The sequence below is a fragment of the Pelophylax lessonae genome (assembly GCF_965119305.1).
Source record: "Pelophylax lessonae genome assembly, chromosome: 8".
In the NCBI taxonomy this organism is placed as follows: Eukaryota; Metazoa; Chordata; class Amphibia; order Anura; family Ranidae; genus Pelophylax; species Pelophylax lessonae.
In genome coordinates this window covers 69,477,895-69,502,755 of record NC_138775.1, presented here as the reverse complement: position 1 = coordinate 69,502,755, position 24,861 = coordinate 69,477,895, and the positions used below count along the sequence as shown (strand labels likewise).

The 24,861-nt window shown below is 44.0% G+C and overlaps 1 protein-coding gene across 4 annotated transcripts in view; it reads right to left on the bottom strand.

The window, feature by feature from the left end:
- Window positions 1-24,861, bottom strand: part of BICD2 (BICD cargo adaptor 2) — a 175,855-nt gene that overhangs the window by 129,142 nt on the left and 21,852 nt on the right. The window lies entirely within an intron of this gene.

Genomic DNA, 24,861 nt, shown 5'->3' with positions numbered 1-24,861 from the left:
CAATGGCACATTCAGGAAGCCAATCACGCCGAGAGTAGCGGCACAGAGGAACCAATCAGGTGTGCAGGCACGCGTGATTGGTTCGCTGTGAAGCTAATCACGGCGTGATTGGCTCCCTGAATGTGCCATTGAAAAAACTAGGGAGGAGAGTTAGGCTGGCCATACACTATACAATTTTCTTGTTCAACTTTCCTTTAGATTTACCAAAACCATGTAATATAGGGTCAAACCTACAAACTTTCAATTTGTATGCAATCAGGCAGGCCCTTGTACTACATAGTTTAAGGTAAATCTAAAGGAAATTGAATAAGAAAATTGTATAGTGTATGGCCAGCCTAAGACTCACTGAATGTGTGGGGCGGGCTGCAGTGCACGAGTGAGTAATGTATGTATGCTCACCGCTGAAGTGTCCCGGCTTCACGGAAGTCTGTGAGTCCTCCTCCGAGTCCCTTCCTACTGCCTATGTAAATATCGTGACCTCGGCGATACGAATATCGCCTACGGCCACAGAACGATAGTTGATATCATATCGACTATCGTTCAGCCCTATTGTTCGGCACAAAATTATTCGGCCTTTTGACTTATTCGGCCGAACACCGAAAGTGCTATTTTTTCTATTTTCGGCCGAATAATGTTCGGCCGCCGAATATTCGGTGCATCCCTAATTTCTGGATGTTATCATAGTAATTGTAACAAAAACACACACACACACACACTTGTGATGGTACAGGGCAGGCAGGTAAAGATGGTAAGGTGTAATCCATCTAAAATATATTGGGTACCTCAACTCTTCTTATAAAGTGGTCACAGAATATAGTTTAGGCCCCATTCACACTTGTGCAACTGGTCATGCAACTTTGGACCCCAAAAACGCACCCCACGTTTCTCAAATAGTACCTTTCATATATGTGCGACTTAAAGTGGCAGCTACTTTAAAGTAATTCATGCACTGCTTTGGTTAATTTTCATGTGACTTGAGGGCCATAGACTTCAATGTAAACCCTCAAGTCACATGAAAGTCGCACCTGTATGATATACATAAGACTTGTGAAAAGCATGCCGGCAATGAAAAATACATTTAAAAATAGGCTTGGGGTCCCACCGCCGCATCCTTAACTGATGATTTATCAGCTGTCAGCAGGTTTCCCCACTGACAGATTAATGTAAACAAAATAATGCTGGCAAAGAAAAATACATGAGGGAAAAAAAAAAAACAGAAAACAGCTGGGGGCTAAACTGAATTTAAAGGGGAATCCAGGTAAAAATTAAGACGAAAAAACTGCATGGGGTCCAGAGCAAGTCAGGAAAAGGGGGGATGAGCAGATAAATATTACAAAAATGTTAAAAAGAAGCCTATGGCTGTACCTGTTAGTTAAGGTAAAAGATTTCTTAACATTCATGTATAATTTTTTTATATTTATCCGGTAACATTTTTTAATAAGAAAATGTATGTGTAGCGGGTGCCTTGCATCTCCTGTGGCCATGCCAAGCTGACCGAGGCACTCGCTGAAGGGATAGAGATCCCGCCAGGTGCTGCAGGGGAGTTTCCCCCCTCCCTCTCCTCCTCTCACTGTGCAGTGAGTGAGAGGAATTCACAGGCACTCAGTACCCTCCCCTGTTTCTCATTTGCAGAAGGAGCTATCCAATCCAAGGAGGAGAGGATTGAAGAACTGCAAAGAACTCTGGGACATGTAGTTCCCAACACAGGTGGCTCTATTCTAACCACTGAGAATAGAACACACCCCAGGATTCTCTGGCAAGGGGAGGAGAAAGGGGATCCATCTTAGCTGCTAAGAATTCAGTCACCATAAGGCAGGAGAAGAGACTGGACCCAGGGGAGAGGTGTTGCCTCCTGGGTCAGTCCATTGCGTTGTTTCAGGCATCCACGGCCAGTTGGGGACCTCCAGCCTGAGAGAGGGGGATCCCAGGTGCACCTGCACCAACCGCCGTGAGGTGACCAGTCGGGTTACCAGAAGAGCCTGCCTGTTCCAGGACATTCGTTTGGGCCTTGACCACAGGATTGGCGAGAGGGCACTTGCCCATCTTCAGGAAACAAGGACACTGCCCACAGAGTTACTTCACTTTGCCCTCACATGCCTCAACCTTATTGAAGCCCTGTTAAGCAGTCACATGGTCTGCCTTGCTATCCAAGTACTGTCAGCATACCAGTGTTACACTTTGCCAGGCAGGAGTTCCAAGTGCACCAACTAAAGGGGCTAGCCGAAGATACAAGGCCTCATCCTTCTTCCAAGGGACTGCAGTTACTGGTGCCATACAGGCAGGCACAGAGATACACTACATATACAGAGCCCTGCGTATGTGCAGTGTAGTCTGACTTGGGAGTTAGGCCACTAAGCACTGAATTAGGTACAGTGTTTGTAGTTGGGCCTGTGGTGTTAGAAGAGAGAAGTCCGACATAAGAGAAAGTCATTCTTCTGCTCTCCTCCTGCCTGGACTCATAGCTCGAATTTAAGTAGAGGTAACCCAGTTTGTGGTAAATTGTTATATTGTGATTTATTGTGGTTTATGTGCTCATCTCTGCTTCTGGGGTAAATTTACGGTTGTGGAATCCCCTAGAAGCAGTCTGATAGAATACATTGAGTTATATTGCTCTTAATCACAGGGATTGCTAATTCATTCAAGAATACACTATCACTGTCTGTTATTTTTACACAGAAACCTTATAGTAAAGACATTTGTGTTTTATCATAACGTCTGTGTTTTCATTGGTCTTTGCACTTACACTATTGCCAGGTGTGCCAGAGGGGGCGGGGCTTGTTCTTGGGTTGAAAGGCAGAGTATGGAACCAAATCATACTCAAGTAGCTCCTGCAGGGGTAGGGATATATGTGTGAATATATTTTCACAGTATTAGTATACAGTAGAGGTGGGTCACCTGCTTATAGACATAGCGCCCCCAGTGCAATACATGATATGTACACTTTCAAGTGGAAATCAGATGTACTCCATGGGACTTGCAAAAAGGAGGATCTTTTGGAAGTACGTAGCCTTACTTTTTTCAAGATGACTATAGCAGTAACACAAAACAAGTTTAAATCCCAACCTCCCACCATCAATCCCATGGATGACAAAAGGGATAATAAATAAAGGACAATAAAGGCAGGAAAAAAAATCAATCATTACAAAAAAAAAGCATTGTAATCAACCCTCCGAAATCTCAAACTATATATTGGAGGAATGCAGCACTGAGCCAAGGCCATAAAGGTATGGGAATAAGAGGGAAACAAATTCTTCTGGTGGTGGGAGATGGCGTTAGTGGTTGCGGGAAGGGTTGTTTGGATTTAAATGCAGAAATGTTGTCGTCAATGTTGAAGTTGTCATGAGAAGGATGGGATATGCGACCATATTAAACACCTTTCTGAACTTTCCTCCAGTTGAAAGTCCCACGGAGTGCATCTGCTTTCTTCTTGTAATGCAGAGTGTCTAGGTCCCCCACAGTACACACTGGTCACTTTGGATGACAACCACATCACTACAGGAGACGGTAGTAGCAATGTGAATGTCTGCAGGAGTTGTAGGAGAAACTAGAAAATAAAACTCCCAGAAGGGTCTCCACAGCAGTTATTGGAGGACCATTTCTCATGAACAGAGTGAGTTAAATAGCACGGGCAGCTGAAAAGTTAAAGAACACCTGGAAAATATGCTTTTTCCCCCCCATGCAGTGGGGCTGTGCTCGCACCGCATGGGTTAACTGCTCATTTTTGTCTAGGGGTGAGGAGAGTGGAGATTTACTTGCCTAATCCTCCGATCACAAGACCGGTCCCCTCCTGCTCTCCAGTTATCAGTTTATGCATGGATTGTTCCTGATGTCATCACGCCCATAGACTGGCACTAGGCATGAGAACGGCAGGAGCTGACCACTGTTGGAAGTGGGGGGGGGGGGGGGGGGGGGAGTGCTGTCCCTGGACTTGTCTGCCTTCCCCCCCCCCTCCTCCGCCACATATGGCACCTTTCAGGGGGCGGGTACCTGGTTTTGACAGGTACCAGCTCCCACTTCTGGATGACTTTGCCACAGCAAACTCAGCCAGAGGTTTTGCCCCCCTCCTCCTTCCCCCACTGATGGGCTTTTTTACAAAGAGCAGCGTGCGTTGCGCATGCACAGTAGGGGACCAGCTGCGAAGCCACAAAGCTTTTATGACGGTTTCCCTTACTGGAGATGGCGGCGGCAGCATCCAAGAGTCGATTGAAAAACCAGGCCGGGTGATGACACCGCCGGATTCCTGGACAGGTAAGTGTTAATATTAAAAGTCAGCAGCTACAGTATTTCTAGATGCTGACATTTCTTTTTCTAAAGAAGCCTGGAGCTCTGCTTTAACCCATGCAGTGCAGGCACAAAATTCCCGGAGTTCGGCTTTAAGTGTTCTCCATCTGCTTTAAATGGTCATACACTTTACTTACATCACAGAGTCACTTAAAGATTTTTATGCCAGGTTTCCCCAAGCAAATGGTACAAAACTAGCACAATGACACAGCCCGGCCACAGTGTTCAGTTTCTGTCGGTCTCCATTTTGTAGCAATAAAAAAAAAAAAAAAAAATGGCTGCTCAGCAGCTAGCGCAGATACGTTTTGGCGGTGTTTAATACGCACTGCAGGGTGCGAGGATCAATAAAACCAGCAATGTCTTTATACAACTCATTTGTGTGTGAGCAATTTATCTGTACACAGCACTGAATTTAGACATCCCCCTACTAGGCCTGAAATTAATCCTCCCCTCCTCGTTCTCCTCCAGCCTAGGATTCCTAAATAAAGCATTGCATACTACAGATATAAAAACTAAGACAAGCACATTTGCTGTGAACTCAGTCTCAGTCCACAAAAACTTATAGGCTTCCTTGTATCTGAAACTTGTGGACTAAACGGCAGATAGGTTTCTTTACAAAATTTCCTATTAAATGGAATTTAAAGTATACAGTTATAGAAAAATAGTTCTGTGGTGTGCACATCGTCTGCATTAAAGTCGATGTGTCACATTTTATTTGTGCCTCATGCCCCCCAGGTGACAACATGCATGCAACACTTTGTCTCATTTTTCTAGGTTGTGTTCTTGCTGAGCTAGCATGGCCAACACCACCCTTCCTCCCACCTCTGAGTACGCATCTACGAGGAGACTAATATTTAAAGTATTTGTAACCCTTAAAAAAAAAAAAAAAAAAGAAGCACTCATGTTCCCTTATAGCAGATTAAACAGCACAAGTCTAATCTGCCCCTTTCTAAACTGTGTCCTGTGCCCCCCTCTCTGTACTGACCACCATAATCATGGCTGCTGAGCCCTGCTGACCATGGTCAGTTTCCATGCCTCCGCCATCCGCTGCTCTCCTCTGTCCCCCTCCCTGCCTGTCAGCTCCGTGTCTGTCTCCGCCCCCCCTGCCGCTAGCAATAGAAAAAAGAAAAACAAATTATGTCACTGCCAGCCAGTGTATCCAGCTATAATGTACAGTTTGATTTTTTTTTTTAACAAAGCATCTAAATACCTTTTTCAGATAGCCTGAGGCCTGTCATGTTACTCTGGCCACTCTGAACCTCCGATCTAGGGCTACAGGGGGAGGGGCTGAGCAGCACGGCAGTCACATTACCTGCCCGGCTGATGTCTGCCCCTCCCACTGTAGCCCTGGATCGAAGGAGGAGAGCGGCCAGGAGTCACATGACCAGCCTAAAGATCTCGGGGGGAGAATAAAAAGTATTTAGAGGCATTTAAAAAAAAAAAAAAAAAGCTTACACTGTGCATTATGTGAGTCACGAAGTGAGTGTAATGGAAGTGGTTTCAGAGTTTTAAATCAGCTGTGCACTTGCAGGGCTCCAATGAGAAGAGCTGCTAGGCCTGCATTCCTTTAGATGGGATTTCCTATTGGAAGTAACTAACCAAAAATGATATTTTTGTTGCGGGGGGTTGCCTGAATTCTGACATCCATCTTATATCAGACTTCTGGAAAAAATGGTGGAGCCAATTATACAAGCAGGAAATTAGGTTTCTGTGTACAGATCACCTCCAGGTAGCCATATTGCATTGCATTTTCAGAAAATTAGAGCGTCATTGTACAAATTCCTTATTCTTCATCCACAAAAAGAAAGGGGGACTTTAAGGGCGAGTGACAAACTGTATGCTAGTGCAATTTGCACTCTTATCTTGACAATAAACAGAGGATCAGATAAATACAGTAAAAATGTAACACAGAAAACCTAATAAGCATGTGAAGAATGCATTTAGGTGTGAATAGGGCAGAAGTCAAATGTTGGTTCTGAAATTGTAAGCATAAAATCCCCTACATAAAGGTCATCTGCCAATATGTACTATCATTGGTGTAAAAATCTGATCCTGGCTTCACTAGCAAGTGAGTCATTGACGTGGAATGAATGCATGGCCTGCATGTATGTTCCAGGTTAGTTACTCACCAATTAGCACAGCCAGATTTGGAAGGACCATTATGAAGCTTGCAACTTTATAAGTCAAGTCAGGTTCTATAGTTCTTTTTTTGGTTTTTCTGTTCTATAACTCAATACATTGTGAAACTAAACTCCGGGCACATACAAAATACCAATTCATTTATGTATTCATGCAACTAGCATAACCTTTTTTCATTTGGTATCAATGTACTGCACTTTCTTGCACAACCTCAATTAAAATAGAAGAGGAAAGGGTAAAGCTAGGAGCCAAGCAGACATGCTGCAGTGCACACGTCCTGCCAAAGAGCATGTGAACAGAACGATAGAGGAAAAGAGACATCAGTCTGCTGCTGCTCCTTTTCTATCCAATTATAGACCAAGTAAATTTTTTTGAGAGCAGAAAATCCTTGCACAAAAGGAGCAGATACCGGTCCTGCTGATGGGTTAAGGACCTTCTACGGCTCTGTACAGCTGTCCTATAGTAACTGCCTGTCTCCAGGAACCTCCTCCATGCTCTTGAGACTGTGCTGGTAGACACGGCAAACCTTCTGGCAATGGCACGTATTGATGTGCCATCCTGGAGGAGTTGGACAGCCTGTGCAACCTCTATAGGGTCCAGGTATCTTTTCATGCTACCAGTAGTGACACTGACCTTAGCCAAATGCAAAAACTAGTGAAAAAAACTGTCAGAAAAGAGTGGGGGGGGGGGGGCAGTGCCCTACACCTGTAAAATTAGGTTTACACACCCTTGTCTGCTTTTTGCTCAAACATGTGAGCTGCCTTAACCACTTAAGCCCCGGAGGATTTGGCTGCTAAAGGACCAGGGGTTTTTTTGCGATTTTTTACTGCGTGACTTTAACGGACAATTGCGCGGTCGTGCGACGCTGTACCTAAACGAATTTGACGTCCTTTTTTTCCCACAAACAGAGCTTTCTTTTGGTGGTATTTGATCACCTGTGCGATTTTTTGATCACGCGCTATAAACAAAAAAAGAGCGTAAATTTTGCAAAAATAACAATATTTTTCACATTTTTTTATATGAAATTCCCCAAAAAAAAAAGTAAAAATCAAAATTTTTTAACATTTTTCGGCCAATTTGTTTTATGCTACCTATGTTTGGTAAAAAAAAAAAAAAAAAAAAAAAAAAAAAAAAAAAAAAAAAAAAATCGCAAAAAGCGTATTTTGATTGGTTTGCGCAAAAGTTATCGCGTTTACTAACAAAGGGAAAGATTTCTGTCATTTTTGGTGTTTTTTTTTTAACGCGTAATGGCGGCGATCTGCGATTTTTTTTTCGGTACTGCGACATTGCGGCGGACAGATCGGACCCTTGACTGACATTTTTGACACTTTTGGGGTTACCAGTGACATTACTGCAGTAATCAGTGCTATACATATGCACTGTTACTGCAAAAATGACACTGGCAGGGAAGGGGTTAACTTTATTGGACAGGGAGGGGTTAAGTGTGTCCTAGGGGCGTGCTTCTAACTGTGTAGGGACATTCCTATTGGTGTAAAAGCAAAGATCCACCGTTCTACATAGTAGAACGGACAGATCTTCACTTTTACACAGGGAGAACTGACAGGCAGCTTGTTTACACAAGCTGCTCTGTCTTTCTCCCTTCACAGGAGCGATCGCAGTGTGACTGGCGGACATCGAGTCCGCCGGTCACACGCACTGACTTGCCTGTGAACGAGCCGCGGCGGGCGCGCGCCTCGGCGGGCGCCGGCCGCGCCCGCGATAGGCTCGCAAGTCAGTGACAGGCGAGTGACGTACCGATACGTCACTCTGCCTGGCCGGGGCTGACCGCCGCAGTATATAGTCGTGCGGCGGTCGGCAACCGGTTAAAGCGGAGTTCCAGCTGTAAAAAAAAAAAAAAACTTAATATATAGGACATTTACTTGTCCAGAGAGCCCAAAATGTCAGCAACCCAGCCGATTTTCAAATCGGCTGCCAGGTGCTGCCACCGCCGCCCTTCATTCTATGGGACACCGGCAATGAAGCCTTTCAGCCTCACAGCCGGTTCCCTACTGGGCATATGCAAAGCGCGATGTGCATTCTAATTGGCTCGGCAGCGGGGGAAAGAGAAGGAGGACGGAACTTCCATGGGACAGATAAGTGAAAGTTACACTTTTGGGGGGAACTCCGCTTTAACAAAAGCAAAATATCACATTTTAATATGCATGCAGTAACATTATACTGATCCACTTCCGTCACATTCAGCATTTCTATGTAGGATGGCAGCCTCTTGCCACATAAAGCAGACATGGGGAAAGCTCAGAGCCCTTTCTAAAAATCATTGCCAGATAGAAAATACCACGAATACTGCCTAATGTATCCTCTTCAAGAGCAATATATTTATATAATATATATTATATATATATATACACACACATACATACATACATACATACACACATACACACACAATATATATATATATATATATATATATATATATATATATATATATATATATATATATATATATACATACATACATACATACACACATACACACATACACACATTATATATACACATACATACATATATATATATATATATATATATATATATATATATATATATATATTATATATACACATACATACATACATACATACATACATACATATATATACATACATACATACATACATACTTTGTATGTGCACTCGAGTGCATTTTATCATTTTCAGCTTGTTCTTCCTTTATACTTTGGGTGACCATTCAGAGGTAGATGACACTGTGCAGGCACACAGCATGCCTGGATTGGGTAGTATGTTAAACCCTCACACCCCCCCTCAACCAATCATAGCCTGCCTCTTGAACACACCCCCTACTCAAGCATGTCCGCATTTTGCTTCAGGCTGAACAGACTTTGGAATACGGGCACTCTGTGTCTGCACAGTGTCCTGTAACCACCACTATCAGGAAGAAAAGATGCATGGTCACATAACAGAAAGTTGTACCTGGTAAAAACATAATGGGATTTTTGACTTGCCGTAAAATCCATGTCTCTGATGTTCATTGATAGACACAGCATCCACCCCTCTGGAGTTGGCTTTCTTCGGACATTGCTTGTAACAAAAGCGAGTGCCTATAGCTGAGAGTGGGAGTATAACCCCTGGGACTGCCCTTAGGCGAAGTAAGCTTTTTCCTGCCTAGTGTCCTACTCCTGTAGGGGGCAGTATAACCCAATGGTTAAGAAGAACCAGAAGTTGTGTCTGTCAATAAACATCAGGGAAATGGATTTTACGGCAAGTCAAATATCCCCTTTTTAGTCAAAAGACGACAAACTAAAATGGCATTTTAGTCAAAAGACTAACTAAAACTAAATTGAAATTTGCTGCCAAAATTAACACTGCTTTCACCTGCATGGTGTTGCCATTTAGGCTATAAATAGTACTTAGTGTAGTTTTATTTTCTCGGTTTTCCAGAGAGATTTTAAACTCCTCCCCTCAAAGCTAATCCTTTAATTGCTTCATTGTTGTAAATAGTGTCAAGCCAAATTAGCTTAGAGGGGCTAACAGCAACTCAGGAGGGCGTACCATGTCCCTATTAAAAAGGTTACACAGTGATCCATTCAAACAGATTGTCTGAACAGTTCAGGGAGGTCAGCATTAATTAGCTTGTCCCATCTCAGCAGTAATTAATAGACGACACTTCACTTAAATGCTTCTAAATAAAAATGTCACTGGTGTAGAAGACTGGCACAGTGGGCACGAGGGGGGCAATCACTGCATGCATTACTGACCTAGAAATGTTGCTCCAACCTATGCACAAATCCACCATCTTTTTCTTCTAATCTGCCAAGAAATGACAGCGACAGCCCAAGTGAGAAGAAGAGAATACTAATCTCTAAGGGATAAGACCTTAGAATTAAGTCATCTTTCAGTATGGCCCCCCAGCATCATCCAGTAAACACCTGTCAGATTTACTCACATTCATAGTAGGTGCACACACACACACACACACACACACACACACACACACACACACACACACACACACACACACACACACACACACACTCTCCCCGTTCACAAATGCAGATTACAGTTCAGATTTGACATTTAGGCCTCATTCACAATGGAGCTGTATCCAGTACAACACGAATCGGCTGCTTGTTTATATGTCTGGAGCCACACTGAAATTAGGGCTAATGGATGTCCCCATACAGCTGCTGAATCCAAATAGTGTTTAGCCAGCCATAGATGGTTCGAATCTCAGCCACTTGAGCAGGGACCAGCCAAGATTCAAACCATCTATGGGCAGGCTGATTGGATTTTGGTACATTCGACTTGAGTACACAAAGATAAAGCCACCAGTAAAAATCACTGTGCTCTCCCAGTAGTGGCGGCTCCTCATTCCTGCCTGCCCCCCGCAAGGAGAAAACAATAACTCCGCGGCTGGGATTCCTTTCCTGTGGTTGCAGGAAAGAAAATGTCATCTATGACCTACCTTACAAAAGCTGCCTGTACGCAGCTCCTGGCAGCTCTAGCCGCATTAAAGAAATGAAAAAAAGGGGGTGGGGGGGAGAGAACCACAAAGAAAATTGAAGGAGCCAAGTGGAAAATTATCAGCTGAACAGTGCCTGCATCCAAACAACCAGCTAGCCATGGGCATTAGCTGGGCAGAACCCTCCATCTGCACTGTTTGGCATGGATGGAGGCATCCATTAGATGTTTGTTTGGTGGATTGGGTGGTATGAGCCCTTCCCCCGTGTCAGGCCACAACAGGGCTTAAGGCTTTTTACCGAAAATTGCTTTCATTCACCAAACCGGCTGCCCTGAAAACAAAAAACATGTGGTCCAGTATTCAAGAAGAAAACTCTTGAAGGACAAAAGTCCCCTCTTTGGGATTGGAAACATCTGCCTGGGATTCCTGTTTCCGGTGCTCAGAATAATTCTACCTCGTGGCCGGACATTGTAAGTGTAAACATGTGCCCTGAGGAGGCCGGAGAGAAGAAGGACACAAGAGACAGGCCTCAGTGTTGTGTTTCACGAAGAACAGATACTGGCTTTGAAGTGTGAAGGCATATGGGTTTACTTAATAAACACGCAGCAAAGAACAATGGGACTTCTTTATGAATACTGATGAAAAGGTGGAGCCCATGCCTGCAGCAACTTCAAGGTTTTACATGAAAGGTGAAAGAGAATATTTCCTTTACTCACATATCCATAAGTCACCCCCAATGGTGTACACCACTGATCAAAAGCAGCTTAAAGGAATATTAAAAGACAATTAAAAAAAAAAAAATGTTTTAATAACAAACATGTCATACTTACCTGCTCTGTGCAGTGATTTTGCACAGAGCAGCCCCAATCCTCCTCTTTTTGGGGTCCCGCATCGGCCTTGCTGGCCCCTTCCACCTGCCGAGTGCCCCCAGAGCAAGCAGCTTGCTATGGAGGCTCCCAAGCCGCTGCTCTGTTTGTTCATTCACAGATGCTGCCCGACCTCGCCCCCTCTGTTCTCATTGGCTTCGTGGTTGTAACTGACAGCAGCGGGGGGACAATGGTTTCCACTGCTATTTCAGCCAATGAGGAGAGAGAGTCCCTGGAAAGCCAAGGCTCTTGTGAACATCACTGGATCATGATGGGGCTTAAGTATTGGGGGGGCTGCTGCACACAGAAGAATGTTTTTTACCTTCATGCATAGAATGCAACAATTACAATCATTTAATACTGCCAACACTATTGGAAACAAATAGACAATTGGTAGCTATAGGGTACTGCACATCACAGATAAATCAATAACTTATTAAATAAATCCACATCTAGAGCTGTATCTGCCTGGAGCATTGGCGTGCATAGCCTATTGCATTAAGGTGTGTACCCCAGAGCACAAACACACATGCATATCAGTAGAGCAGTGTACGATGTCAGTAGAGCAGAGATTGGGGCCAATTGTTTTTATTTTTATTCATTTTTTCTTTTTAAATTATTTATTATTTTTGTTAGGAGCCCCTTTGGTGAAATATTAAGGATCTAAACAGACCCCTGATATCTAACTTTTGAGACAGACAGACGGAGCTTCCCCAGTCCCTTTCTCTGCAGCCTCCACTGCACTGGACAGTGTGAACTAATGGAAAGTTTTCTGTGCTGAGCTGCTTCCTTTTTATTCACAAACTGAAGCATAGTGAACATAGTTTACTATGGTTCAGTTAATGAACACAGGAGCGACTGGTATAGATCACGCACTGTGTTCATTTAGAAAAGGAAGGGGCTGGGAGGGGCCTTCCCCTGCTTTCCATTCTGAAACATCCCCCACAGCCACCAGTGGGAGAGGAGAGGAGGAAAGCTGGCAGCACTGCAGAGGGGAGACAGGAGCCCCACAAAGCAGGCAAAATCGGCACTGCACAAGGCAATTAGCGTGTGCCCATGCACATCCGGCACATGCCTATGGCTTGGGGTTTGTATATTCTCTCTAGATTTGATTTCCTCTAATAGCGTGTGTCAAACGCAAGGCCCGCAGGCAGAGAAAAAGGAGAGAACTCTTCCACCAGATTCTGCACTTTTTTCAGCAGTGGAGAGGCTCCTCTGATGCGGCCCATTCTAGATGCTCTCAATGCTTACCGATCAAACAGACTTGGTAGTAAAACTAATTTTCACCAAAACCCGGCCCCAGCATGCATTATGTTGTGAATTCTGTAAAATGCTACAGAATATACTGGAGCTGTATAGATAAATAATAAATTAATCTTTCCCTGACTGTAAACACTGGATAACTGTCTGCTACAGGAAACCCCATGCATTTCCTCTAAATTCTATACATAAACTGTTTAATACCCAGCAAATAATGAAAAACATTTCCAGGCAAAATGAAATCAGTTAGCTGCTAATATGAGCTGGAAACACTCTGGTCTTTTGCTAAGGCAGCTTATACATGAAGTTTGTTTTGTTTCATTCAATCACCTGATTCCCGCCATCCACTCACTTGATGTGGATGAGAGAATCTTCGCCATAAGACATTGATCAGCACAGCGGGCTTTATTCGGTGGTGGTTAATGTGTGGCAAGAATCCACAAAAATCCAACAGAGTGGTTGTACAGAAGTTGATCAGGAGATCAACTTTTGTACAACCTCTCTTCTCATAAATGGATGGATATTCAGCCTGTCCCTACTGAACTGGTCAAATTTGTCGAATTTGTATCCATGCAGGGGCGCAACTACAGGAGTTGCAATTGCAACCGGGCCCCATGCTCCAGGGGGCCTGTGCGGCTCCCCTGTACACCTGGATAGGAGGGGTGGCGGAGGCAGCATGTAGAGAAATCACTGTCTTTTTCCTCCTGTAGTTGCAGGAGGAAAACGGAGGCGATTGGTTCCTCTGTATGCTGCCCCCGCCACTCCTCCTATCCAGTTCACTTGTGTTCTGCTGTCTTTGGGCCCCTGTGTGCTCACCCCCACTGTGCTCCCTTCCCTCTCCTGCCGACGGCTGGAGGAGATGTGTAACAATAGAGAACCGGGTGGGGGGGTTGTCGGTAAATATGCAATTTACCAGCTCCTTCACCGTGGGGAGGCCCCAAGATGGCAGGAAGGGGGCCCACTGCAGAACTTGTGAAAGGGTCCCGTAAACGGGACCGTAATAAAGGGCCCCGCAACAAGAGTAAAGGGCCCCAGGATCAGTGGGAAGAGCCCCAGGCTTGAAGGGAAGGGCCCCGAAAAAAAAAAAAAGTGTAACAGCTAATTTATAATAAAAAAGCCACCCCCCATTCAGATTTACTGCACATACAAACAGCTTTTTCTTCACAGCAGAAACAGGTGGGAATCTGCAACAAAGTTTGTTAACCGCTTGCCGACTGCGCACAGTATATTTACTGCGGCAGTCGGCCCCGGCCAGGCAGAGTGACGTAGGTCTACGTCGCTCGCCTGTCACTCCTTCCAGAGCCAATAGCGGGCGGGCGCGCGCCCGCCGAGGCGCGCGCCCGCCTCGGCTCGTTCACGGAGGAGTGCGGGAGTGTGACTGGCGGACCCGATGTCCGCCGGTCACACTACGATCGCCGCTACAGCGGGAGAAAGACAGAGCGGCTTGTGTAAACAAGCCACCTGTCAGTTCTCCCTGTGTAAAAGTGAAGATCAAACAGTTCTACTATGTAGAACTGTTGATCTTTGTTTTTACACTAGTAGCCATGTCCCTACACAGTTAGAATCACGCCCCTAGGACACACTTAACCCCTCCCTGTCCAATACTGTTAACCCCTTCCCTGCCAGTGTCATTTTTGCAGTAACAGTGCATATATATAGCACTGATTACTGCAGTAATGTCACTGGTACCCCCAAAAGTGTCAAAAATGTCAGTCAAGGGTCCGATCTGTCCGCCGCAATGTCGCAGTACCGCAAAAAAAATCGCAGATCGCCGCCATTACTCGTTAAAAAAAAAAACACCAAAAATGACAAAAATCTTTCCCTTTGTTAGTAAACGCGATAACTTTTGCGCAAACCAATCAAAATACGCTTTTTGCGATTTTTTTTACCAAACATAGGTAGCGTAAAACAAATTGGCCGAAAATTTTAAAAAATTTTGATTTTTACATTTTTTTTTGGGGGAATTTCATATAAAAAAAAGTGAAAAATATTGTTGTTTTTGCAAAAATTACGCTCTTTTTTTGTTTATAGCGCGTGATCAAAAAATCGCACAGGTGATCAAATACCACCAAAAGAAAGCTCTGTTTGTGGGAAAAAAAGGACGTGAAATTCGTTTAGGTACAGCGTCGCACGACCGCGCGATTGTCCGTTAAAGTCACGCAGTAAAAAATCGCAAAATAACCCCTGGTCTTTTAGCAGGAAAATCCTCCGGTGGTAAAGTGGTTAAAATTCATGTAATGTATTATTGATCACCAAGAGGTGGTGGTTTTTTCCCCCAACAAAAGTGGAGTTACACTTAGATAAGTTCACTTTTACAAAAACTATAAATACACGTTTTTTTTGTTTTTCCTGCAAAAGGTTAGGGACCTGTAAAATATTGCACCCACAATCAGCAGATTGTGGGGGAAATGCCTTGTTGTGAGAGTGCAACTGCCTGCCCATATTGGAGGTACAGGCAGACAGCTGCACAGTCTGCAGGCAAAAAAAAAAAAAAGGTTAGAGACCTGTAAAGCATTGGACCCACAATCAGAAAATTGTGGGTGTAATGCCACAGTCCTGCAGACTGTGTGCAGCTATCTGCCTGTATCTCCAATATGGGCAGGCAGTTACACTCCCACAAGAAGGCTCAATGAACTACCTAGCAATCAACAGCAACTTGGTAGTTCACTGAGAACCATACGCCCACAGCTGCAAAGGCTGTTGGGACTTGTAGTTTCCCATACAGCAGTCACCATGGAGAGAGCGGAGACCAATCCGAAGGAACAGCTGTGAATTAAAGACATGCAAGCTGTTGTAAACTAGGGTGGGGAGATTCCCCTGCTCATTGTCCAAATGGGGATTTGGAGGCCAACTGCATTTTTACCATGCTGCACCCTGAGTTTGGGTGTAACATGTTACAAAAGGTGAATTTAGCCTATGAGCGCAAAAAGAAAAGATGAACACCATCATTATGCCTTGGACACAAGACATTAACACTCATGCATATTCATTCATGTTATACAATGTGACCTTCCAGACAAAATTTGCATGAAGACTATTTGGAGCACACAGTTAACTTTAAAATGTGCAGACAAATCTTCAATACTGCAGTCACCATAGAGGGAGCTGAGACCAATCTGAAGGAACAGCTGTGAATTAAAGACATGCAAGCTGTTTGTGTTGTAAAATGACCCTTGATGGTGAAGGGATGTCGGCACCGAGAATACACCCCATTCCCAAGTCTGGGGGAAAGAGTTATACAATGTATACAAGATTCAGGTAGCAGCGGTGACATGGGAAGCAGCAGTCACCATCATTTTATATTGTGAAAACCTTTTCAAAACTGCCAAGGAAACCGAGTGTTAGTGGCCTTACATGGCAAATATTGGATGATGGGATGAAGCTCTAAAGTGGGGTACACACTAGTAGAAAATCTGACGAAAAGTCCCGCCAGATGTGAAATCGTCCGATTTTCGCCTAGTGTGTACACAACTTTCAGCAGCCGATGCCAACATTTTCAATGAAAAAAAACGGAGGGACAAACACCAAAATTTTTTTCGTCCGTCCCCAGATGACCGATTTTCGTTTAATGTGTATGCAGTACGTCCGTGAAAAATCAGAAACGAAACACCGCGCATGATCTGAAGTTGGTGACAACCCGGAAGTCTAGGAGCAAATGTGCCGAAAAAAGAAAAAAAAAAAAAAAAAAAAAAGAATCGGATGAGAAATTTCATGAACATTTATACACTGTCGACTAAAAACGGTAATGAACGCTAAGAAGACAGAGAAAAATCGGAGGATATTTCGTCCGATTTTCGTCAAGTGTCTACGGCCCTTAAGAAAGCAGAAACAAAGTAAAATGTTCTATTATAGGCAGCAATATGCAGTCATGCCATCACCTACAGCAAATAGTAGATTTGCATACTGGGTAAAAAAAAATGTACAGCTGCCCAAGTGTATATAGCACCAGCTTTACAACAGGAATGGACAGTGCCCTATATCTGAAAAGTGTTCCCCAAGCCATCAGCTCCCAACTGGTTGCCTGGAGCTGAAAGATAATCTTCCATATAGGAGGCCCAAAGACTCCCATTGTTCTGTGATTGACAGGTTTGGACAACAATGGAGATTCTGAAAATATGAAGGCAAGACATTCTTCTCATTCTAGCAATGGAATACATGGCTTCTACCAAAAGAGTTCAAAAGGTGTTTACATAGAGCCACTAGCTGAACTCTTGGTCTGGATGTCACTACTCAAGTGCCTTGAGCATACACAATAACCAAGGCCTATTAAAAAAAATAAATAAATCATGGTAGACAGTGTATAGCCACCAGTGGATCTGTATAAAGGCCCGTACACACGTACCGATCGACGGCCGAAAAGCTTCGGCCGACGACCGATCTGCCGATTGTAGGCTTGTTAGTATGATGCCTCCGACAGCGCACATTCGGCCGAAAAGAATCTGTCATGCAAGCATTAAAATTTTTGTATGCCGACACCAGAGCGGCCGATTGTTCGCCAGTCAGTACAGATTTCGGCCGACAGACCGCAGATTTGCAAGACTGGGCATGCTCAGAAAAGGAAAGACACAGGGAAAGTTAACCATTACATGACATCACTTCTGCAGCCGGCTGTAGTCGGCGGACAAAATTCTTGTGCAGTCTTTTGCACTTTTCAACAGACACCGACAGCCCTGGACAAAAGACGGCCGATCATTCGGCCGACGATCGGTACGTGTGTACGGGGCTTAAGTCGCCATAAAAAGCTAAATGTGACCCTAGCTAATGGACCGTGTGCTTTAGGGCCATCTTAAGATGCACTTCCAACATCAAAGCCACTACTTATGGCATATGGATATTTTCCAAATGGTTTTACAATTTATGGGTGATAGAGAAGATCCTGCATTCTACCGAATGAGAAGACAGAAACATTAGTTAGAAGTTATGTAAACTCTTGTAGGAGACATGAAATATTTCAGAGGAAGGCAACAAGATAGTATAAGACTTGGGATGGGCAGGGGGGTGTCCTTCAACAAACGGGACTCTTTTTTAGGTTGCTTTCCAGGGTCAGCATCTACTTTCTGGACTGAGATGCTGGTTCAGAGATGGCACAATCATGTATATTTTGGAACCTGTGCAATTGTCAGCAGTTCACAAATGTCTGACATAGATAAGCCCAAGAGGCTAATGCTTTATACACACGAACAGATGATCGGACGACTTATCGTTCACATTTTGTTGCAGGATACTAGCATCGAATTCAACAATGCGTACTAAACGTATGCAATTTTTTTCATACGATTCTGGAAAAGCCTACATAGCTACGTATCGGATAGTGCAAAGCAAAAACAATGGCAGACAGGCTTTATCCAGGTTATTTTCGTGTTTCTGATCATGTGTGGTCTATGTGTATCGATTTTTAGCAAATGCATACTGTACTGGTTAAACTATTGTCATTCGCTAGACTATCGTACAACAAAAGTGTTCGCGTTTGTCCCTTCGGATTTTTTTGGAAGAAATGTCAATACAATGTTGTGGTCTGATCACCAGTGAAGAGAAGACTGAGAATGCCTTTTCCAGCATTAGACTGATGGCATCATCTTACCCTAGGCAAAGTATTTGGACTATAGCTCAAGGACTGCGAATGATAAAAAGGACAGAGGTCATAAAATGTACAGGTCAACTTTACCCCTTTCTGCCACCTCCCAGTGAACATTTAATTGGGTTTTAATGCTGGTAGGTGGAGGCAACGTCCTGATCATGCGATTTCTGCAACTGGCTCTCACAGCAGTCACATGATCGCCCATCCACAGAGCAGTCAGTGACTGCGCACTCTCAGCACGCAACCTTGGACCTCCATGGACACGTGTGCTTGAAGGTCCACCCTTCTTGTCAACGCATATTGGTGTTCTGGTGGTGAAAAAAAAAAAAAAAAAAAAACACATTTAAGATAAGAAATCAGCAATAAACTTTCAATTATGGATCAGTGGCTCTGGGGTCTATCCAGAGTAGACTAAACATAGAATTGGTTAAAAACCCAGTGGTTTTTTTTTTGTCTGTCTGCAATTGTAAGCGGGTTATTATACGGGACATGCAAAGAGTCTTACCACCCAGATTCTGACCATTCTAATTTTTGCCAGCAAACTACACTGTAATTAAAGAGTTGGCAATCTCTACAAGGAAAGTACCTAATGCCAGCCTATAAAGGCTAAAAACAGAAAAATGTGCTTTCAATTGGCTTTTTAGATGCAAATTGTGCAAACTTATTATTAAAAAGTAGATTGTATTAAAAAGGATAACCACCTATAAAAATATTAAAAGATATAAAATTGAAAAGGGGAGTTCAACACATCCATTTAAAAAACAACCTCAGTAAGGCTGGGTTCACACTGGTGCGATGTGGGAAACCCTGCAATCCCTGTGCGGGTTTCCGCATCACACCTGAATCGCAGGCAGTTTACACTTACATCTGCGAACCGCTGCGGCTGTCAATGTAAAGTTAATGACACCCTCAGATTGGCTTGAACTGTGAAATGGTACAGGAATCGGATAGCATAGGTGTAAATCCCATTCCAGTGCGGACCAAAAAAAAAAAAAAAGGGGAGGGTCCTGTACCATTTTCATCTGAATGGGATGCAAATTCAGCCATTTACATCGCACAGACATCGCGCATGTGATCTGCACAGCAATGCGGTGCGAATCACATGCGACGTCTGTGTTTGCACCAGTGTGAACCCAGCCTAACTGCATTCCTGACATGTCACAATACAGAAAAAAAAAAAAAAGTATATTTTGGTTTACATTTATAATTTTTTAGGCAGCTTGGCCTAGAATAGATTATCTCAGTCTTCTGTAGTCAGGCTGTATTCACACATGGGTGTTTTGAATCCCAGGCATTTAAACTGCCCTGGTGTGAATGAAAAAAATCCCAGAACGCACATTTCAGATGCCATTCATTTGACTGGCACCTAAAACTATGGATAAATTGCTCTGCAATCGCAGCAAATCGCATCTCGCCCAAAAAAAGTTCAGGAGCTTCTTTTGGGTGACTGCGGTTTGCCGCAAATGCAGCTCAATTTATCATGCGACAATCGCAGCAGAACCACACCGCGTTTTTAGGTGCCAGTCAAATTAATGGCATCTGAAGTGTGCGTTGTGCTCTCACTCTTCCTAGAGCGGGCCACCGGGCCAACATGAGCAATCGGGAAAGAAGGGCCTTCGTCAAGGAGGTGACCAAGAACCCGATTGTCACTCTGACAGAGCTCCAGCGTTTCTCTGTAGAGAGGAGAACCTTCCAGAAGAACAATCATCTCCACAGCACTCCACCAATCAGGCCTGTATGGTGGAGTGGCCAGACAGAAGCCGCTTCTCAGTAAAAGGCACATGACTGCCCACCTGGAGTTTGCCAAAAGGCACCTAAATGACTCTCAGAACATAAGAAACAAAAATTCTCTGGTCCGATGAAAAAGATTGAACTCTCTGGCCTGAATGGTAAGCAACATGTCTGGAGGAAACCAGGCACCACTCATCACCTGGCCAATACCATCCCTACAGTGAAGCATGGTGGTGGCAGCATTATGCTGTGGGAATGTTTTTCAGTGGCAAGAACCGGGAGGCTAGTCAGGATCAAGGGAAAGATGAATGCAGCAATGTACAGAGACATATGATGAAAATCTGCTCCAGAGCGCTCTCGACGTCAGACTGCGGCGAAGGTCCATCTTCCAACAGGACAACGTATGCACACAGCCAAGATAACAAAAGAGTGGCTACGAGACAACTCTGTGAATATCCTTCAGTGGCCCATCCAGAGCCCAGACTTGAACCTGATTGAACATCTTTGAAGAGATCTGAAAATGGCTGTGCACCGACGCTTCCCATCCAACCCGATGGAGTTTGAGAGGTCCTGCAAAGAAGAATGGGGGAAACTGCCCAAAAATAGGGGTGCCAAGCTTGTAGAATCATACTCAAAAAGACTTGAGGCTGTAATTGGTGCCAAAGTACTGAGCAAAGGTTTCAAACAAACTTTCACATTGTCATAATGGGGTATTGTTTGTAGAATTTTGAGAAAAATTATTAATTTACGGTAATCCATTATTGAGTAAGGCTGTAACACAACAAAATGTGGAAAAAGTAAAGCAGTGAATACTTTCCAGATGCACTGTATACTCCTCTCCTCCCTCTGGGTACCATTTACCAAATAAAACATAATAATTTCATAAAATTACAGGGCTGGAGTAATCTTTACCCTTCAGTGCCGTACAGCCCTTTCTTCAAACTCTACCCACATCTACTAGTATGGTAACCAAAGTAACTTCAAACATTCACGTTTTATTTTCACTACAAATAATACATTCTACAATAAGCCACCATATCTTCCCCTGGAGCTCGCCCGTCTCTCCCCCACTCTCTGCCTATTCTCTGGAGGGAGTCCTGCTTTTTCCTTTTAGAATCTGTTATTCCCTTAGTAGCTGAGAAAAGCGAACAATACTACATGCTCATATATAATTGATGGCGCTGAGCCTAAGAACAGCCACCAGAAAGCTGAACATTAGTCAAGCATTCATTCACAATTCCATATTCTACAATCTATGGTGGGGATATTTTATGTGACAAAAATCCGGCTTTGTATGACAAGTAAGGCCATTTCCAGGTTCTTTAGCCTAGTTGCTTAGTTACCGGCTCCAGTAAAATGTTGTTCACAAACTGTGTAAGCTGGAGCTAGGCCTGAAATAAAATGCTTAGGAAATGAATCACACTTCAAGGGGGTCTCATTCTCCCCTGGCATTCCCGATTAGTCAGAACATGAAATATAACAGCCAGTTCTTCTCATACTGAGCTTGTGCAATCTGATCCAAAGAAAAGCTTTATGATCATTATATGTTCTATAAGGAAACCTTATTTTAAATGTGTGTGACTTACTCCATTATGGCTGGTATACAGTATATCAAATATAGCTATAACAGCCTTACAAAAAGAATTTACTCCTTCCAGGTTCCTCATGGAAGACCTAAGCTCTACAGAGTAAGTGCCGGTTCACATTACCACGGCACGACTTCGGGGGCGACCTGTGAAATCGCGTGCACCGCGACTTTGGCGCGACTTGCACGGACTTCATATAATGAAGGTCAATGCAAGTAGCTCCGATGTCGCCCCGAAGTAGTACAGGAACTATTTTCTTAGTCGGAGCGACTTGAGTCTCTCCTATTAGAACGGGTCCCGTAGCACTGCATGGACCTCAACATGTCAGGCTGACCAGTCGCGGTAGTGTGAATGGGCACAATAGCAGACACTAAACTCAAACTTTCAGCAGGTTCCTGGATGAACTGGCCAAAATTAGTTCATTGGATAACCCACCTCACACAGTTCCATTTGACAAAAGTCGATCGATTCAAATGACTTTGAATGAGCCTGCTGGAAAATTTTCACCTGAATGGCAGCTGCATCCAATCAGATGCAGCCACTGTTTGGGTATTCAAACATCCTTTGTTGGCTGTCTGGATCCAATAGTCCTGCAAAGAGAATCGTCCATCTCTGCCGTTTACCAGACTGAGCAAATGAAAACAGCGTATGGTTAAATTAAGCCCCCGTTCACATTAGGTCGCTCCGACTTAGGGGGCGACCTGTGAAGTCACATGCAGCGCGACTTCAGCGAGACTTGCACGGACTTCACATAATGGAATTCAATGCAAGTCGCCTCCAGGTTGCCCCGAAGTAGTACAGAACCCTTTTTCTAAGTCGGTGCGACTTGTGTCGCTCCTATTAGAACCGGTCCTGTACTACTCAATGGACCCGACGGTGCGCGACTTGCCAGGCTGACCAAGTTGCCTGGCAAGTCGTAATAGTGTGAACCGGCTCTTAAGGTTACGTTTACCTTTGGAACATGTTACACCCCTATTTAGGGTGGAACGAACATGTAACAAGTTATAGCTCCTCCCTCCTCTCCCCGTGACAGTGGGCAGGGGATCTTCCCACAAAGCCACGTCATTCATTCACAGGAGTTCCATGAATGAATAAATGAAATCTACTGTCAGCCTCCGTGGTTAACGACTTGTAGTTCTCAATTAACTGCAAGGGCACTGGTGAACGTCCTTTTAGTTCATGGATTCTTCCTGCCATTCAGTAACTGTCTGCCAGCGGGCTGACCAATAAAGCAAAAAAATAAAAAATATGTTTACCAATCCACACAATGTGGATGGAGGATTCCTCCCCACTGTGTGTTAGGCCCCTTTCACAAGGGCGCACCGCCTGACGGAGTCCTTTCTGCTCAGCGGGGGAATCGATCCGCCGATCCCCCCTGAACAGGCAGATGACAGCTCCGTCTCCGCTCTGTGTGCAGAGACGGAGCTGTCAGATCCCCGCTGTCCTCTATGGGGAGATAGGATGAGAAAGGACCGCCTGTCCATTCTAATCTGATCCCATCCAATCCGATCCTCCAGACGGATGAAAAATAGGGTTTCCATCTGTCCGGATTTCACGGACAGGATCGGAATCCGCTGCCCCATAGGGATGCATGGAGCATCCGATCAGGTCTACCTGAAAAAAATGACAGGCGGATTGGATCACCCCTGTGAAAGGGGCCTTACTCTAATTTGACAGCAGGGACTTCACTGTCAGAATACACTGATCAAAGGAACATTTTCAAACATTCTTGTTCGAGAGAGGTCAATCATTAGATTGAGTAGGAACGGCCATAGATTGATCAAAATTCAGCCAGTCCTTGCTGAACCAGACAATTTTTAATCCCTCAATGGGCAGCTGAAGTGTGCAGTCTAATGTAGACAAAGCAATTTCATGACATAATCATCAACACTGTGCAAACACAATCCAAGAATCAGCCTCTTAAGCAATCCAAGAATCAGTCTGATTCACTCAATAAATCTCTGACTTATTTATTACAGTTTTTCAGAGAACCAGTCTTGTATATAGAGTCATCCTAAAAGGGACAACACACCCAAAACTGCTCTCTCAATATATGGCAGATGCTGTAGCTTGTCCACCTGACGGGTTCTTCCATCCATTGGTGAGATCTCTGCACACCTGCTGTGACCATTTTGAGGGGATCCCACTGCCTCTGCCAGAATTATTTTTTGGAAAATGCAACAGGAGAAGAATGAACACCAAGGCCCTGTTCAAACATGTGCATTTTATTTAGGGGGCGTTAAAAATAAATCCTGTTTGCAACATCTTTGATGTGCTTTTTATCAAAACGCACATTATACGGCATTCAGTGGTAACACACCGAAGGGATGTGAATCAGCCCTAAAAGGGTAAATGAAACACCTAAAACTTTCAAAAGGAGGACAAGAACAGTTTTAGGGACTGTGGCAGAGAGATTCGACTGTAGGGGTGACTAAGACAAAAGTCTGAGGCTGGCCCAGTGCACCAGGGATCAGCCCATTATTAAAAAAATCATTTTTGTGTACACTTTCTTTAAAGAATATCAAAATGTATAAATCTATAGATTGTTAATAATAATTATTATTATATTGCCAATAACAAACCCATCTCAGATTACCAATTATTATTATACAGGATTTATATAGCGCCAACAGTTTGCGCAGCGCTACCAATACTAGAACACTTTCAGCAATTACAGACGCAGTGTCCTGGTAACTTACTGTGAAATGCACTGAAAATAATATCATCTTCCTTTCAATCTGCTAAATGTTCTCATTCTCCATGTAATGGCGAGTAAAGACAGCCTTGGACAAGAATTGTGTTATTCACAGGATTACAGCAGATAAAAACAGGGGGGGGGGGGGGGGGTAATGTTTAGTAGGCCTCATGCACGCTGGATATTTTCCAAACTCTTCTAGAAGCCTTGCTCCTGGCAGCAGAGTTTTGGTAAAACGCGTTAAGACGTGTTTAGAGGCATCAATCGTTTGGGGATTCATTT